Genomic DNA, 16016 nt, shown 5'->3' with positions numbered 1-16016 from the left:
CCATTCCCAGTGGGATGGGGATGAGAACTGGGAAAAAGAGTACAACTTCTGGGTTGTAACAAAGCAGTTTACTAAGAGAGATAAAAGGAGAGGAGTAATAGTAATCACTATATATCCGTTGATATAGAATCGTATGTAACAACTGATGCACAAGCACTTGCTCAGCACCACCAGACTGATGCTCAGCTGGGCCCTGAGCAGTGAAGAGACTGAGATGAACTCCCACCCCTTTCAATACAGTTTCTGCTTGCTGTCAGCTGATAGAGAACGTCCCTTTGGCCACTATCAGTCAGCTGTCCTCACTCTGTTCCCTCCCAGCTCCATGTGCCCTCCACTGACCATGGCCTTGGCTCTGTACAACACTGCTTAGCAGCAGCTGTAAACATCAGAGTGTTATCAATGGTTTTCTCCTAGAACCAAAACACTGCACCACAGCAGACAGTCTGAAGAAAACAATTCCATCCCAGCTGTAACTCAGATTCCTGCCTGTCCCCTCTTCTTGTTCTTCCTGATCAGGAAGCAAGGAACAGAATCTGCCGCTCTCCTCTCTGAGCCCTTTCCATCAGTTCTCAGCTGGCTCCTCTGCCATCCCCAGGCAGAGCTCAGTGCCCTCTCATGGATGGCAGCAGCCTTTTCTCTTCTTCCTTGCCCATCCGTCATGCAGAATCTGTACCCCATTTGCTACAGTACAGAGCTGAGAATCAACCCACCGTGTCTCTGTGAACCAAACAAGACCCTAGGCCTGCAAAGGCACAGAGATTTGGAGTTCGCTGAGTGAATGTTTGTGGTCCTCTCATTAGTGTAAGGATTCTTCAGAAAGCATCCCCTTCCAGAAGCATGCTTTGATTTAGCCTGTCTGGGTCTTGCATCTACACTGTGGTACTGATGTTCAGGGCCTTGCTCAGAATCAGCAGCCTGCATGAAAGGAAAAGCTCTGTGGTTTTCTCTTGATTTGTCCCGTTTATTTCCCATGCTACCCGCACTGGTCTACAGGCACTTTAGGGCAGCAGTAGGTTGGGGTTACCCCCAGAGGGTACACAGTAAGATTTAGGACGGGGTATTGGCAACAAGACTTTCTCTGAGGAATCCTCACACAATCCTATAGAACAACTCAGAGGCTTTCCATTCAATCTCCAACAGCAACAATATCCCTCAGCCCTTCTCTGTCACATCCAATTCCCCACCCTTCCCCATTTGGACCTGGTTTAAAGCCCTATAATCAATCAGTGCAGGAGCATTTCAGATGGGGTCATGGAGGAGGCAGACTGCCATTCTTGGGGTGGCCATTTTCCCAGGAGGGCATGGTGGGAGGGCTTTGTCCCATCTGGTTCCACCAACACTTGCATCCACCCAGCAGAAGGCTGTGCCCTCTGTGTCCCACTTGAACTCTGCATGGAGCTTACAGTTGGCAGTGACATGGCTGAGAAGCTCTGGGCATGGATTAAGGGACAGGGAATTAATGTGCCTTCCTAACTTCCTCCCTGCATGCCTTAGCAACTTCCTTGTAATCTCCCCAAGTACCCAGCCCCTTCTTCCAGAGGACGGAGATTCTCTTTTTCTTCCTGAGTCTCAATAGTTTTTCCCAGTTCATCTGCACTGGTCTTCTTCCCCTATGGCTCACCTTATGGCATTCAGGGACAGCCTGATCTCGTGCCTTTAAGATTTCCATCTTGAGGAGTGTCCAGGCTTCCTGGACCCCTTTACCCATAAGGAGCGACTCCCAAGGGACCTGTGCTACAAGTGTCCTGAACAGGTCAAAGTCCGCCCTCTAGAAGTTCAGGATAGTAGTTTTGCTAGTCACCCTTCTGACATCTCCAAGAATAGAGAATTCTACCATTTCATGGCCACTCTGCCCAAGACAGTCCCCAACCTTCTCAACTCCTACCAGTCCTTCACTGTTAGTGAAGAGCAGGTCTAGCAAGGAACCACCCCTGGTAGGACTTCATACCAGCTGTGTAAGGAAGCTGTCTTGCATGCAATCTATAAACCTCTTGGACTGATTCCTCTGCTATTTATTGTATTCCCAGCATATATCAGAGAAGTTGTAGTCTCCCAAGAAAATGAGTGCTGGCAATCTTGTGACTTCAGTAAGCTGCTCATAGAATGCCTCACCCATCAATTAGGCGGTCTATAAGAAACCTTTAGCAAGATGTCACACTTACAGGCCTTTCCCCCGATCCTTACAAACATGCACTTCATTCTGAAGCCCAAGCTCTTCAACATCAAAACTCTCTTTAATATAAAGGGCCACACCACCACCCTTCCTTCCTCCTCTATCCCTTCTGAAGAGCTTGTAACCATCCATCACAGCACTCCAGTCATGGCAGTGGTCCCACCATGGGTCGGTAATAGCAACTAGGTCATGGTTTGTCAGATGCACAGTTGCTTCCAGCTCCTCTTGCTTGTTGACCAAGCTGCGTGCGTTGGTGTAGACGCACTTCAGCTGAGGCATCTGCCTCTCTCTCAGCTCAAACAGCATTTCCCTAGGCTTATCTCTGGTAAGCCCTGTTTTGTCCACTCCCCCATCGTAGCTAGTTTAAAGCTCTTTCGATAAGCCCCGCTACCGTCTATGCTAGGATTCACTTCCCCCTTTGAGACAGTTGGGTTCCATTCATGGATAACAGACCATGGGCCAAGTAAACTGTCCTGTGATCAAAGAACTCAAAGTTTCTGGCTCAGTACCAACCTCTGAGACAATTGTTCATTGCTTTGCTTTCCAAGCCTGCTCTGTGTCCCTCACTGCCACTGAAGGTATAGAACAAAAAATCACTTGATCTCCCACTTTGTGAACTAAATGGCCTAAATTCCTGAAATCTCTTTTTATAGTTTGTAGTCTTATCTAAGAAATTTCATCACTGCCCACCTAAACTATGAGTAGTGGAAAATAATCAGTGGACCTAACCAGCATTGGGAGTTTCCTCATTATGTCCCTGACCTGAAACCAAGAAGGCAGCAGACTTACTGACAACTGGGGTCCAGTCTGCAAATGGGGCCCTCTATTCCTCTGAGAAGGGAGTCACCCACCACGGCCACCCTTCTTTCTTTCATGGCAGAGGAAGTCACAAGGCTTGGTAGTGACTGCCTTGCATTAGGTTTCCTCCTAGGCAGATCCTCCATTGCCTCCCCATTCTTATCTCCTTCAGATTTCAGAGTGTCAAACCTGTTGCTTAGATGGATCAGGGGTCGAGGGCTAGGCAGGCATGGGGGGGCTCCTGTGATGTTGAGTTGGGACTCTCTTCCAACCCTTCTCATCAGTCAGGTCTGTCTGACTGTGACAGGGCAGGGAGTCAACCACTTTTCTGGGGGTATCTGCCTGGCAGCCTTCCCTCGGGGATGCCAGCAAGTCACTCCACCAGCCCATCTCCCGATCACACTCCCTGATGGTAAACTGTGAGTAAAACCTTGAGTAAAGTGAGAGTTCACCTAGACAAAAGTATGAGTAGAAACATGGACTGACGTGAGGGTAAACCCAGAGTAAACCCAGGATCCCATCCATTGGGCATGCACAGCCTCTGAGGGCAACTTTTTCCAGTGTTGCTGTGTAAAAATATAGGTTCCTCACATCTAACCTATGTCTCCCCTTTTTAATTTAAATCCGTTTCCATTTGTCCTGTTATCAACAGACCATCCCATCCTTATTCTAGCGTTAGGCATCTCATCCTCAGATGGAAACCCTGGGGCTGAATTGGGATCAGTTTTTCAAAGAACCACAGGAGCTACAAGTTCACCTAGCTGAGTTCAGATGTGCACAGTGAGGTGTCTGTGTGTGAGTCCCTCATCTGAATCCTTGGTTTTTATTCCACAGGGACTGCACTACTCATACACAGTCTCTCAGTGATGCCCAAGGTGCCTTGGGTGATCCTAGTTTTGTGCTAGTGCTTGTAAACTGTGACGGAAAATCTATGAGATAGACACCTCCTTCTGGAGCATCAGCTGAGGGCCAGAAGGGAGGTATTCTTGGCCATCCTAAATACCACCTCAGCCACGTGCTTAGGGCACCCATTGTGTCTTTTGCACCTGACCCCATGGAGTATGTAGTGATATTCAGCTTATCAAAAGGATGAGCTCAGAACAGAAGAGGCAGATCTTCCTCTCTGCTCCATCTGTGGCATAGTCTGGATTTCAAGGCATTGCAAAGCTATGGCACATCTACGTTCTTGCACTGATGACACTTTAGCATGCTCTGGGCTCGCATTTCAATGGCATCTAATAAATCTAGGGTCATACCTGTTGACAGGAAGCTGGCAAATGTTGTCTCATTGTAAGGAAGAGCAAGAAAGATGACACGGGCAACTATGGACCTGTCAGTCTCACTACAGTGCTTGGTAAAATTATGGAGAAAATGATGGTGGGAGTTATGGAAAAACAACTGAAGGACAGGTCACAGACAACACAAGATACAGAGGGGAAGGTCCTATTTAATTTCAGGTCTTTTTATGACACCTTTATCCATTGAGCTGAACAAGGGAAGGCAGTTGATGTAATCCTTGAGGATTTCAGTAGAGCTTTTGATACTATTTCTCCAGCACCCTTCTGGACAGAAATTCCTGCATACAGCTAGACAGAAACAGAACGTGGTGTGTTGTAATACAAGAAGAATTTTACAGAGCAGCAGCCATGGATTGAGATAAGGAGTTCACAGAGCAGCAGCTGCGGAGCAGGATAAACAGCATGAGAACAAAGGATATCTCTAGGAAAAGAATGAATGGCTCGTGGCTTTGAAGGGGGGTTATAGGGTTGTTATTGCAGTAGCTTTCCTCCAATTAGCGTGTGTGATTTTTGGACACCCTTGTCTGTCTCCTATAAAAGTCTGGCTTTCAGGCAATAAATTGATGCAGCTATATGTAACTATATTGGTGTTTCTCTGTTTGACCCAGCACGCTGACATTTTGCCTTTCAGGTTCACCAGCAGTGGTGGGTGAGCAGTTGGCCAGTAGTTCTGTCCCAAAGGATTATAGTCACTGGGTTCCATTGGGCTGGTAGATGGTCACTGTCAGAGCTCCCCAGGGTTCCATTTTAGGGCCACTTTCCTTTCATGTTTATGCAGATGACTTGCATGCAGGACTAGAAGATGTTCTGAGCAAGTTTGCTGATGAGACCAGATGAGGAGGTGTTGTTGCCTCCACTGAGGGTGGAGAGGACTTGCAGAGAGATGTGGACAAGTCAGAGAAGTGGGTACCAGTTGGTACTAAGCACCAAGTGCATAAAGTATAACAAGAACAAGTGCCTGATTGTGCACCTGGGTATGGGCAACCCTGGACATAAACACTGTCTGTATATTGGACACATGAGAGACGTCTGACTGAAAAGGATTGGGGGTCCTGCTCAACATAAAATTTTAAGTGAGTCAGCAGTGTGCCCAGCCAGCCAAGAAGGCCAACAGTCCCCTAAAGTGCATCAAGCAATTTATTGCCAGCTGGGTGGGAGAAAGGTTTGTCCCTCTTTGCTCTGCATTGCTACTGCCTCACCTGGAGCACTGGGTGCACTTCTGGGCAATGCAGAACATAAAGAACATCAAACTATGGGAGAGTGTGCACAGGAGGGCACTGGAACTGAGAGATCTGAAGTTCAGAGTTTCACTGGGATTGACTGCTTGTTCAGACTGGGCCCTTCTCACACCCCACATCCTGTGATGAGACACAGGGCACATGTGGGATATGAACTTTAACAGCATCCTTGCACCACATGCAAATGCTTTTCCCAGTGCTTCAGTGTTCCACCACCCATTGCTTTCAACATAGTTTTCAACACCCCATTGTATCTTTTAATTTTACCAGAAGCTGGTGCATGGTAGGGGATATGATAAATCCACTCAATGCCATGAACTTTGGCCCAAGTATTTATTAAGGGAATTTTTGAAATGTGTCCCATTATGAGACTCAGTTCTTTCTGAGGTGTCATGTCTCTATAGGACTTGTTTCTAACAACCCAATATTGTGTTTCTGGCAGTAGCATGGGGTACTGCGTATGTTTCAAGCCACCCAGTGGTTGCTTCCACCATGGTAAGCACAAAACGCTTATCATTATGAGATCCTGGCAAGGTGACATCATTCACCTGTCACTCCTCCCCATATTTATACTTTTGCCTTGGCCTTCCCCCCAGAGAGGCTTCATATTCTTGGCTTGTTTAATTATGGCACATGATTCACAGTCATGAATAACCAGTGCAATAGCATCCATAGTTAAGTCCACCCCTCAGTCTCTAGCCCAATTATATGTTATGTCCATTCCTTGATGGCCTGAGGTCTCATGGAACCATCGAGCTTGAAATAATTCACTCTTGTTCTGCCAGTCCAAGTCTATTTGAGCCACCTCAATTCTGGCAGCTCGACCTACCTGATGGTTGTTTTGCTGTTCTGCAATAGCCCGACTCTTGGGCAAGTGTGCATCCACGTGACACACCTTTACAATCATATCTTTTTTTTGAGCAGTTATGTTTTTCTACAGTTCAGCAGCCCAAATAGGTTTACACCTCCGTTGCCAGTTATTTTGTTCCCACTGCTGTAACAACCCCCATAAGGCATTTGCCACCATCCATGAGTCAGTATAAAGATAAAGCATTGGCCACCTCTCCCGTTCAGCCACATCTAAGGTCAGCTGGACAGCTTTTACCTCTGCAAACTGACTTGATTCTCCTTTACCTTCAGTGGCCTCTGCGACCTGTCGTGTGGGGCTCCAAACAGCAGCTTTCCATCTCCGATGCTTCCCTACAATATGAAATGATCCATCAGTGAAAAGAGCATATTTCTTTTCATTTTCTGGTAGTTCGATGTATGGTGGGGCCGCTTTAGCACATGACACCTCTTCTCCTGGTGATGTTCCAAACTTTTTATCTTCAGTCCAGTTCATGATCACTTCTAAAATTCCTGGACGATTGAGGTTCCCCATCCGCGCTTGTTGTCTAATCAGTGCAATCCACTTGCTCCAGGTGGCATCGGTAGCATGATGGGTGGAGAGAACCTCCCCTTTCAACATCCGGTTCATCATTGACAGTCGAGGTGCCAGAAAGAGCTGCATTTCAGTACCAGCTACTTCGGAAGCAGCCCGAGCCCCCTCATACGCGGCTAAGATCTCCTTCTCAGTTGGAGTGTAGCACTCTTCAGACCCCTTGTACGCTCAGCTCCAGAATCCCAGGGGTCGGCCTTGGGTCCCTCCTGAGGCTCTTTGCCACAAACTCCAAGTGGGACCTTTCTCTCCAGCAGCAGTATAGAGGATGTTCTTTACATCCTGTCCAGTCCGTACTGGCCCCAGGTCCATGGCACAGGCTATCTCCTGTTTAATCTGTTCAAAAGCCTGCTGCTGCTCTGGGCCCTATGCAAAATCATTCTTCTTCTGCATCACCTGATAAAGGTGATGATACAATGAGGCTGTAGTTTGGAATGTGCATCCTCCAAAAGCCCACTGCACCCAGGAAAGATTGTGTCTCTTTCTTGCTAGTTGGTGGAGACATGGCAGTGATTTTGTCAATCACTGTTGGGATGTGATGACATCCATCCTGCCACTTTATACCTAAGAACTGAATTTCCTGGGCAGGCCCTTTTACTTTGCTTCACTTAATAGCAAAACTGGCTCATAGAAGAATTTGAATTATTTGCTCTCCAGCACAGCAGCACTCAGTGGGGGTGTGACCTCATTCAGGCCACGGTAGTCTACTGTCAGCCTCCATTCTCCACTGGCTTTACGCACTGGCCATATGGAGCTGTTAAAAGGTGAGTGAGTTTTACTGATCACTCCCTGATTCTCCAACTGGCGAATCAAATCATGAATGGGGAGCAAGGAATCCCTGTTGGTGCGATACTGCCGTCTGTGCACTGTCTTTGTAGCAGTCGGTACCTGCTGCTCTTTTATTTTTACTCGTAGCAGCCTCACAACAGACGGGTCCTCTGACAGGCCAGGCAAAACAGACAGCTGCTTAATGTTGTCCATATCTACAGCAGCGATTCCAAAGGCCCAGTGATACCCCTTAGTATCCTTGAAATGCCCTCTTCTGAGGTATCCTCAATACCAAGTATGAACGGAAACCCTGGACCACTCACATAGGATGTTTTTTCCAGTCTTTACCAGTGAGGCTTATTTCAGCCTCCAACACAGTCAATTCTTGAGAGATATCCAGAAATATGGATTGATTCTGTCCCTTCATGACTGGAGGGCATTAGGGTGCACTGTGCACCAGTATCCACCAGTGCCTTATATTTCTGTGGTTCTGATGTGCTAGGCCATCAAATCCACACAGTCCAATAAACTCTATTATCCCTTCCACTCCCTTGAATGAGGGCAGGGCCCCTCTATTGGTTACCTGTGATAACTGGAGCAGCCGTACTGGTGGTTGGACTGTTTTGTAGTTCCCTCACCCGTGCTCATAGTACAGGAGTAGGCTGGTCATGCCACTTCCTCGTGTCTTCTCTGTGGTCACGTAGGTAACACCACAAGGAAACACACAGTGCAATTTACTGTTGTTCCTTGCTCAATCTGGAAAGCGCTTGTGTCTAATAGCTGAGAATTTTAATGATACACATGAAGGCTTTATGGTCGTTAATTTCTTTACGATCTCTCGCCTTCAACTGAAGCAGCAGCTAGGCCAATTACCAAGTGACACCAAGGAGATGAAGTGGCAAAATGGCGATTTATTGAAACAGACACATCCTTATATAACCTACGCCTTTTTGTCTACACCCACTGTATTACACTAAGATTCTTCCAGAATATGGGGAAGGGCCTGTCACATCACAACAAGCTACCGTCCCAGCTGTCCCAACAGCGAAGCAACCAAGTAACAAGAGATTCATTCTGGTGCCGTGTGAACTCCTTTCTTACGCCTTCGATTTCAGTCATCTTCAGGGATCGACAAACAGTAACAGAGATTTCCTCCTCATCACTCTCTTCTTCATGACACTTTTCCTTTTTCCTTTCTCGGTACTTATCCAGACCTGTCACCTGGATCTTCTGTTGCCTCCTCCTCCACTTCTTTTTTCCGTTCTAGACGTGAGGACACCCATTTCCATTTCTTGCCTTCCACAAGGGCAACTGATATTGTTACTGGTGCCTCCTGTGACTGATCAAAATTGACTTGGGGATTTCCCTTTTTGGCTAGAACCTCAGCTTGGAAATTCTCTCTTTTCGGAACAGTGTTATATAGAGCACGGTAAGCACAAGCCAAGCCCCAAATAAGTCATACCCCCTTAGATCTATCTAGGCTGCGCCATCCCTGACTCAAATACTGGCTTAGTTTCTCGGGATCCCACAGGTGTTCAAGAGTTAAATCCCATGACATTGCGGGCCCCCATGTGTTGGCGAACCTGAAGGCAAAAGTCAGCGTTCTAGGACAAACAACCACACACCAATATAGTTAAATATAGCTGTGTCCATCTATTGCCTGAAGAGCCGTACTTTTATAGCAAACAAACAAGGGTGTTCAAAAATCACACGTACTAATTGGAAGAAAGCTTCTGCAATAAGAACCCTAAAACCCCGCTTCAAAGCCACGAGCCTTTCACTCTTTTGCTAGAGGTGTCCTTGGTTCTCATGCTGTTTATCCTGCTCTGCAGCTGCTGCTCTGTAAAGTGCTTATCTTGATCCATGGCTGCTGCTCTGTAAAATTCTTCTTGTATTACAACAGAATGGCAGTTCCCTGGGGTCTCCAGCACACCCCCAGCCAGCTGGCAAATGCCACTGAGGACCTTTAGGAAAGACATGCCCTGGGTAGTGACAATGTTCACTGGACAACTGTGAGCCCCACAATGGGTCTCGTACCTGTGTGCCATCTTCTGAACACCAGTAGCACGGTGTAGATGCAAGGCCCAGCCAGGCAAAATCAAAACATGCTTCTGGAAGGGGATTCTTTCTGAAGAGTCGTTACACTAATGAGAGGACCACAAACATTCACTCAGCGAACTCCAAATCTCTGTGCCTTTGCAGGCCTAGGGTCTTGTTTGGTTCACAGAGACATGGTGGGTTGATTCTCAGCTCTGTACTGTAGCAAATGGGGTACAGATTCTGCATGACGGATGGGCAAGGAAGAAGAGAAAAGGCTGCTGCCATCCATGAGAGGGCACTGAGCTCTGCCTGGGGATGGCAGAGGAGCCAGCTGAGAACTGATGGAAAGGGCTCAGAGAGGAGAGCGGCAGATTCTGTTCCTTGCTTCCTGATCAGGAAGAACAAGAAGAGGGGACAGGCAGGAATCTGAGTTACAGCTGGAATGGAATTGTTTTCTTCAGACTGTCTGCTGTGGTGCAGTGTTTTGGTTCTAGGAGAAAACCATTGATAACACTCTGATGTTTACAGCTGCTGCTAAGCAGTGTTGTACAGAGCCAAGGCCATGGTCAGTGGAGGGCACATGGAGCTGGGAGGGAACAGAGTGAGGACAGCTGACTGATAGTGGCCAAAGGGACGTTCTCTATCAGCTGACAGCAAGCAGAAATTGTATTGAAAGGGGTGGGAGTTCATCTCAGTCTCTTCACTGCCCAGGGTCCAGCTGAGCATCAGTCTGGTGGTGCTGAGCAAGTGCTTGTGCATCAGTTATTACATACAATTCCATATCAACGGATATATAGTGATAACTATTACTCCACTTCTTTTATCTCTCTTAGTAAACTGCTTTGTTACATCCCAGAAGTTGTACTCTTTTTCCCAGTTCTCATCCCCATCCTACTGGGAATTGGGCAGTGCACAAAGCACTGTGTGCTGCTGAGCCACATGTTGGGTTCAACAACCACTGTCATTTTGGTGCCTGATGTGAGGCTCCAAGGGTTGAGATAGCAGCACATCTGTCCAGAGCGGACAGGGCTTTGTGGGAGCTGGAGAAGTGCAGGCCATGGTGCTGATATGTGTGGATGTGCTCCCTATGTGTGGAGCTTGTTGAGTCTTCTCATGAAGCTTCACTGCACAGCTCCTTACTTGGTGCTTGGATGCTGCATTAGGGTATTTATTTTGCTATGCTGTTTGACCTCAGTTTGTACCACGATAAAATTGGCAGCTGACAAAGTGAAGTTTTGTGCACATTCAGCTCTGCGGTCATCTTTGGGTTTTGGAAGTAATATTGTCCATATGATTAGGAATTACACAATTTACATTGTCGCCTCTGTGAGTCCGGGGGTGTACTGGATATTGTGTTGAGGGACATGGTTTAGTGGGAGCTATAGGTAATATGTGAACGGTTGGACTGGATGATCTTTTAGGCCTTTTCCAACCTTGGTGATTCTATGAATCTATGATTGAGGTTAAACAATTATTCAGGAATATCAGTGAGAGATCTGCCCCAAGGTGAGAAGGCTCTGCATGGCAGAGGGTGTGGGACGGTCTGGGCAGCTGCCTGGAGTGGTGGGCACCCCCAGGGCTTTGGAACTTCATCTCCGAGCAACTGCAGGATCCTGATAAACTGGTAGAATATTGGGGGCAGGTCTGCTGTGGCACTGGTAACCCCCAAGAGGCACAAATGACTGCAGTGTGCCAGATCCAGAGAGCTGGATCTGCTGACAGTGCTGCAGCCTCTGCAACTCCTGGCACAGACCATGCAGCAGCTCCAAGGTTTTGCTACACGTCCTGCAGTTGCTCCAAGCTCTGGGCAGATCCCTCTGTCACTCCACCCCTCATAATGAGCTCTGCAGTTACTCCTGCTACGGGTCCTGTAGCTGTTCCAAGTATGGTAATAAGAAAATGGTACAAATTCCTCCCAAGGGAGGAAGTACAGCCCTGCGGTGGCTCCAACCCCTCCAATGAGCCCAGTGGCTGCTCCAACATAGTCACAGGTCCTGTGGTGGTTCCAGCTCTGGCAATGAACTCTGAGGTCACTTCAACTCCTGCAACAGCCCAACAGCCACTTCAGCTCCTACAGTGAACCCTGTGGCTGTTAAAACCCCTGCAACTAATCCTGGACTTGCAGACAGATGCGCATAGGGATTAGTTCATATATGTTTGCAACTGCATATGTTGTATATGTGTGAAAATACACTAAATATATTATATATGTATAAATACATTTGTCATAATTATTATCCTTTTCTTTTTCTCTTTGTCTCAACCCATAAACCTTAAACCACAGCACTGCCTTGAGATGCTTACGGATCTCCTTGGGACTATTCAATCTGATCTGGTCACACAGTGAAGAGCACCTGAAGATCTCAAGGTTTTCTCAGGGAGCAGCTCCTGAGGTATATTCCTTACACCAGCTTTGGAAGAGGCCTCCCTCCAGTTCTCTGGTCCTGCTCTAAAGGGGCCCTCTTGTTATGGCAGTGCCAGCAAGGAGACCAGCTCTGACAGACCTGTTCATATTGCCGGCTACTGACTGCAGCCCTGGATTGCTGCTGTAGAGGCAACAGGACTGTTGTGAGACACACAAGACCTTCAGGACTGCACAAATGAGAGGACTCAAGAGCACTGCAGCACTGGTAAGAGCACATGAATGAAAAGAGCACGTTGAGCTGCTGTCTGTGGCTGTACCTCCCCAAATCCAGGCAAAGTAGGAAGAAAGAAAATCTAAGTAAGTCTATTTTGAAAGCTTTTTAGGTATCTTATAACATATTCAGGGAATCTGGTTCCATGTTTACATGAGTTCTTGGAGTGAGAAAATGGAAATTAGGTAGGAAAGAATTTAAATACATTTTTATTTATAAGTTCAATAACATTTTTTTTTGCACATTCCTATATCTCACATAATCAAACAGACAAAGATGCATAAAACATAAAGAACCACCACTGGGAATCCTATTGAGGAAGTTGTGCATTTTATTGTAGCTGGAATAGTGCTTATTGCAACACCTTCCTGAAAGCGTGCTTGATCTCCCTGTTCCTCATGCTGTAGATAATAGGGTTTAGTGTTGGAGGAACCACTGCATACAGAAGTGCCACTGTCAGATCCAGGAGTGGGGAGGAAATGGACGGGGGCTTCAGGTAGGCAAAAGCACCAGTGCTGAGAAACAGGGAGACCACAGCCAGGTGAGGGAGGCACATGGAGAAGGCTTTGTGCCGTCCCTGCTCAGAGGGCATCCTCAGCACAGCCATGAAGATGTGCACATAGGACACAACTATGAAAACAAAGCAACCAAAGCCTAAACTGACACCAAAAAAGAGAAATACAAATTCCATGAGGTAGGAGCCAGAGCAGGAGAGCTTGAGGATCTGTGGGATTTCACAGAAAAACTGGTTGACAACATTGCCTTGGCAGAGAGGCAGTGAAAACGTACTGGCAGTGTGCAGCAGGGAATAGAGAACCCCAGTGCCCCAGGCAGCTGCTGCCATGGTGGCACAAGCTCTGCTGTCCATCAAGGTCCCGTAGTGCAGGGGCTTGCAGATGGCAACGTAGCGGTCATAGGACATGATGGTGAGAAGGGAATACTCTGCTGAGAGGAAGAAGGAAAAGAAAAAGAGCTGTGCAGCACATCCTGTGTAGGAGATGGCCCTGGTGTCCCAGAGGGCGTTGGCCATGGCTTTGGGGAGAGTGGTGGAGATGCAGCCCAGGTCGAGGAGGGCCAGGTTGAGGAGGAAGAAGTACATGGGGGTGTGCAGGCGGCGGTCGCAGGCTACGGCTGTGCTGATGAGGCCGTTGCCCAGGAGGGCAGCCAGGTAGATGCCCAGGAAGAGCCAGAAGTGCAGGAGCTGCAGCTGCCGCGTGTCTGCCAACGGCAGCAGGAGGAACTCGCTGATGGAGCTGCTGTTGGACATCTGCTGTTGTTGGGCTTGGAGTCCTGCTCAGAGTGCAGAAGATAATGACAAGTCCAGACCATTCTCAGACACACTCCTCCTGCTATAATATGAAATGTTTTTATTCTCTTACAACAGTGTACATTTAGCACCATTACTTGCATTTAATTTCATGTATTTCAGCATTCCTTAAGCAGAAGCAGCATATGGAGCTCTAACCTTCCTTTTATTTTCTTATGCCTTCTCCCTGGATATTTTCATCTGTTTCATGTCTCATATCTTTACCCCAAGTGCTCTTAGAGCCCCCTACCCGAGCTTCTGTGGCATTCAGTTTCAGTTAGAAAATGCTGCCTGTTTGTAGGATAAGTGAATTATTCATGCCTACAGAAAATGATGATAATTCCATCCTTCGAGAAAGGGGAGACTGAAAGCACATCATGTGTGAGTGTTCACAAAACAAGCAATTGATTGATGAAAAATTCTCAGAACTCTTATTGCCCCTTTTAGATTTCTGACTCCAAACCTCTTTGCCTCAGAACAGGAAATGGAAACCCCCTGCCTTGGCTCTCCTCTTGCAAAGTGCCCTCAGAAACATTCCGTTGTGCAGTGGAGTTGTGATCCCCTGCCCCAGGCAGCAGCTGTGGCAGCACAAGCCCTGCCGGGGGGCTCCTTCCCCCCACCCGTCTCCCTGCAGCACCCTGGGCAGCTCCCCGGGCAGGCTGAGTGCTGAGCCTGGCAGGCGGCAGAGTCCCATACCCGGCACACAGCCCCTGGGGCACAGCAGGGACCCTGCTCTGCAGGACAGCCCTGGGCACCCGCCTGCAGCCCCGGCTGCACAGCCTGCAGCCGTGCTGGGACATGCAGCCCTCAGGGCTGTGATTTTATACTGCAGTATGGAAGCCCTCAGCTGGAGCAGAAGGCTTTTTCCACAGTAAAGAAACATGCAGTGCCTGCATCCAGATCTCCTATGGGATGTCCCAAATTAAGTTGACCCTCTATGAAAAGCAGCTCATGGTCTGCAGTGAGACTTACCCTGTCATGGTCTGTGAGCAATGCTCCTGCAGTGAGCTCACAGCCCGCTCACACCACACACATCCTGCAAGCTCTCTTCAGTTTCTCTCCTCTCCTTCTGTCACCTGCAGGCTGTGCTGTGCACAAGAGCTGCTCCTGGGCACAGCTGTCTCTCTGCAGCCCTGCACACTTTTATGAGCTCCCTGTGTCCCAGGAGCCTGGACAGGCAAGCAGCAGATTATGTCATTTTTATCTTTCCGACTTGTCTCCCCTGACATGTCCCTGGGTCCTCATGGCCAACAGCTCCTGAAAGACAACAGCATCATGACTTTGCTTTGAAATTCGCTCAATTAACCACCACATGTCCAGTGGTCAGTGACTGATTGGAGACATATGGGGAGTGCTCCCAGAGATCGTTTGATGAAACAATAAGGGCAACCAGACAAGGAAGGCAAGGTTTGGACTTTCCCTGTGCAGGGCAGTGATCCAGCTGAGGCAGTGCAGGAGTCTCATCCCTTGACAGAAATCCTGGAGCTGAAATGGGATTCAGCTCCCTACACACCCACAGGAGCTGGGATTCCTCTGGTTCAGTTCAGAAGTGCACAAGGAGTTGCCTGCATGTGAGCTCCTGCTCTGAGTCCTCGGACCTTCAGCTGGGAGGCAGCAGCTCACACACAGACACTGGGTGATGCCCAAGGTGCCTGGGCTGCTCCTGATGTGTGCCAGTGCTTGTAAACCATGTGGGAAATCCCTGAGATAGACAGCTCCTTCCTGGGCATCAGCCGAGGGCCAGAGAGGGGATAGCACTGGCTGTCTGGTGAATTCACTCACAGCTGCAAGAGCAGCACAGGGCCTTCAGGAAAGCCATGCTCATGGTGTGACCATGTTGCTGTGTCAACTCCAAGGCCCACGATCAGTCTAATGTTTGTGTGCCACCTTCTGCACACTGATACCATAGATTAGCTATCCAGTCAGGCTATGTCCAGTGATGCTTTCCAATTAGGATGTTTACTTCTGTGGTTTTGCACTAATGCAAACACCAACACACAAGAAGCTAGAAATCTTGATAGAGCTGCAGGCCTGAGCTCCTGTTTGGACCATGGGGACACAGTTTAATGGCTTCCACAACTGCACTGTAGCACAAGGGGGATACCGAGTCTTTAGGATGGATGGGCGAGGAGATAAAGAAGGGTGAATGCCCTCTGTGAGAGTGCACTGAGCTCTGCCTGGGGATGGAAGAGCAGACAGGTCAGAGCTAATGGAAATGGCAAACAGAGGAGACCATCAGTGTCTTTTCCTGTCTTCCTGATCAGGGAGAGTAAATGGAAGGTGCCCTCTGCAGACAGATGGGAATCTGATGTTGTCTGTCC

This window comes from Coturnix japonica, chromosome 9 (assembly GCF_054131305.1).
Source record: "Coturnix japonica strain WE chromosome 9, WE-NBRP24, whole genome shotgun sequence".
NCBI classification, from domain to species: Eukaryota; Metazoa; Chordata; class Aves; order Galliformes; family Phasianidae; genus Coturnix; species Coturnix japonica.
The sequence above is the reverse complement of the archived record's forward strand: the minus strand, read 5'-3'. Positions refer to the sequence as shown.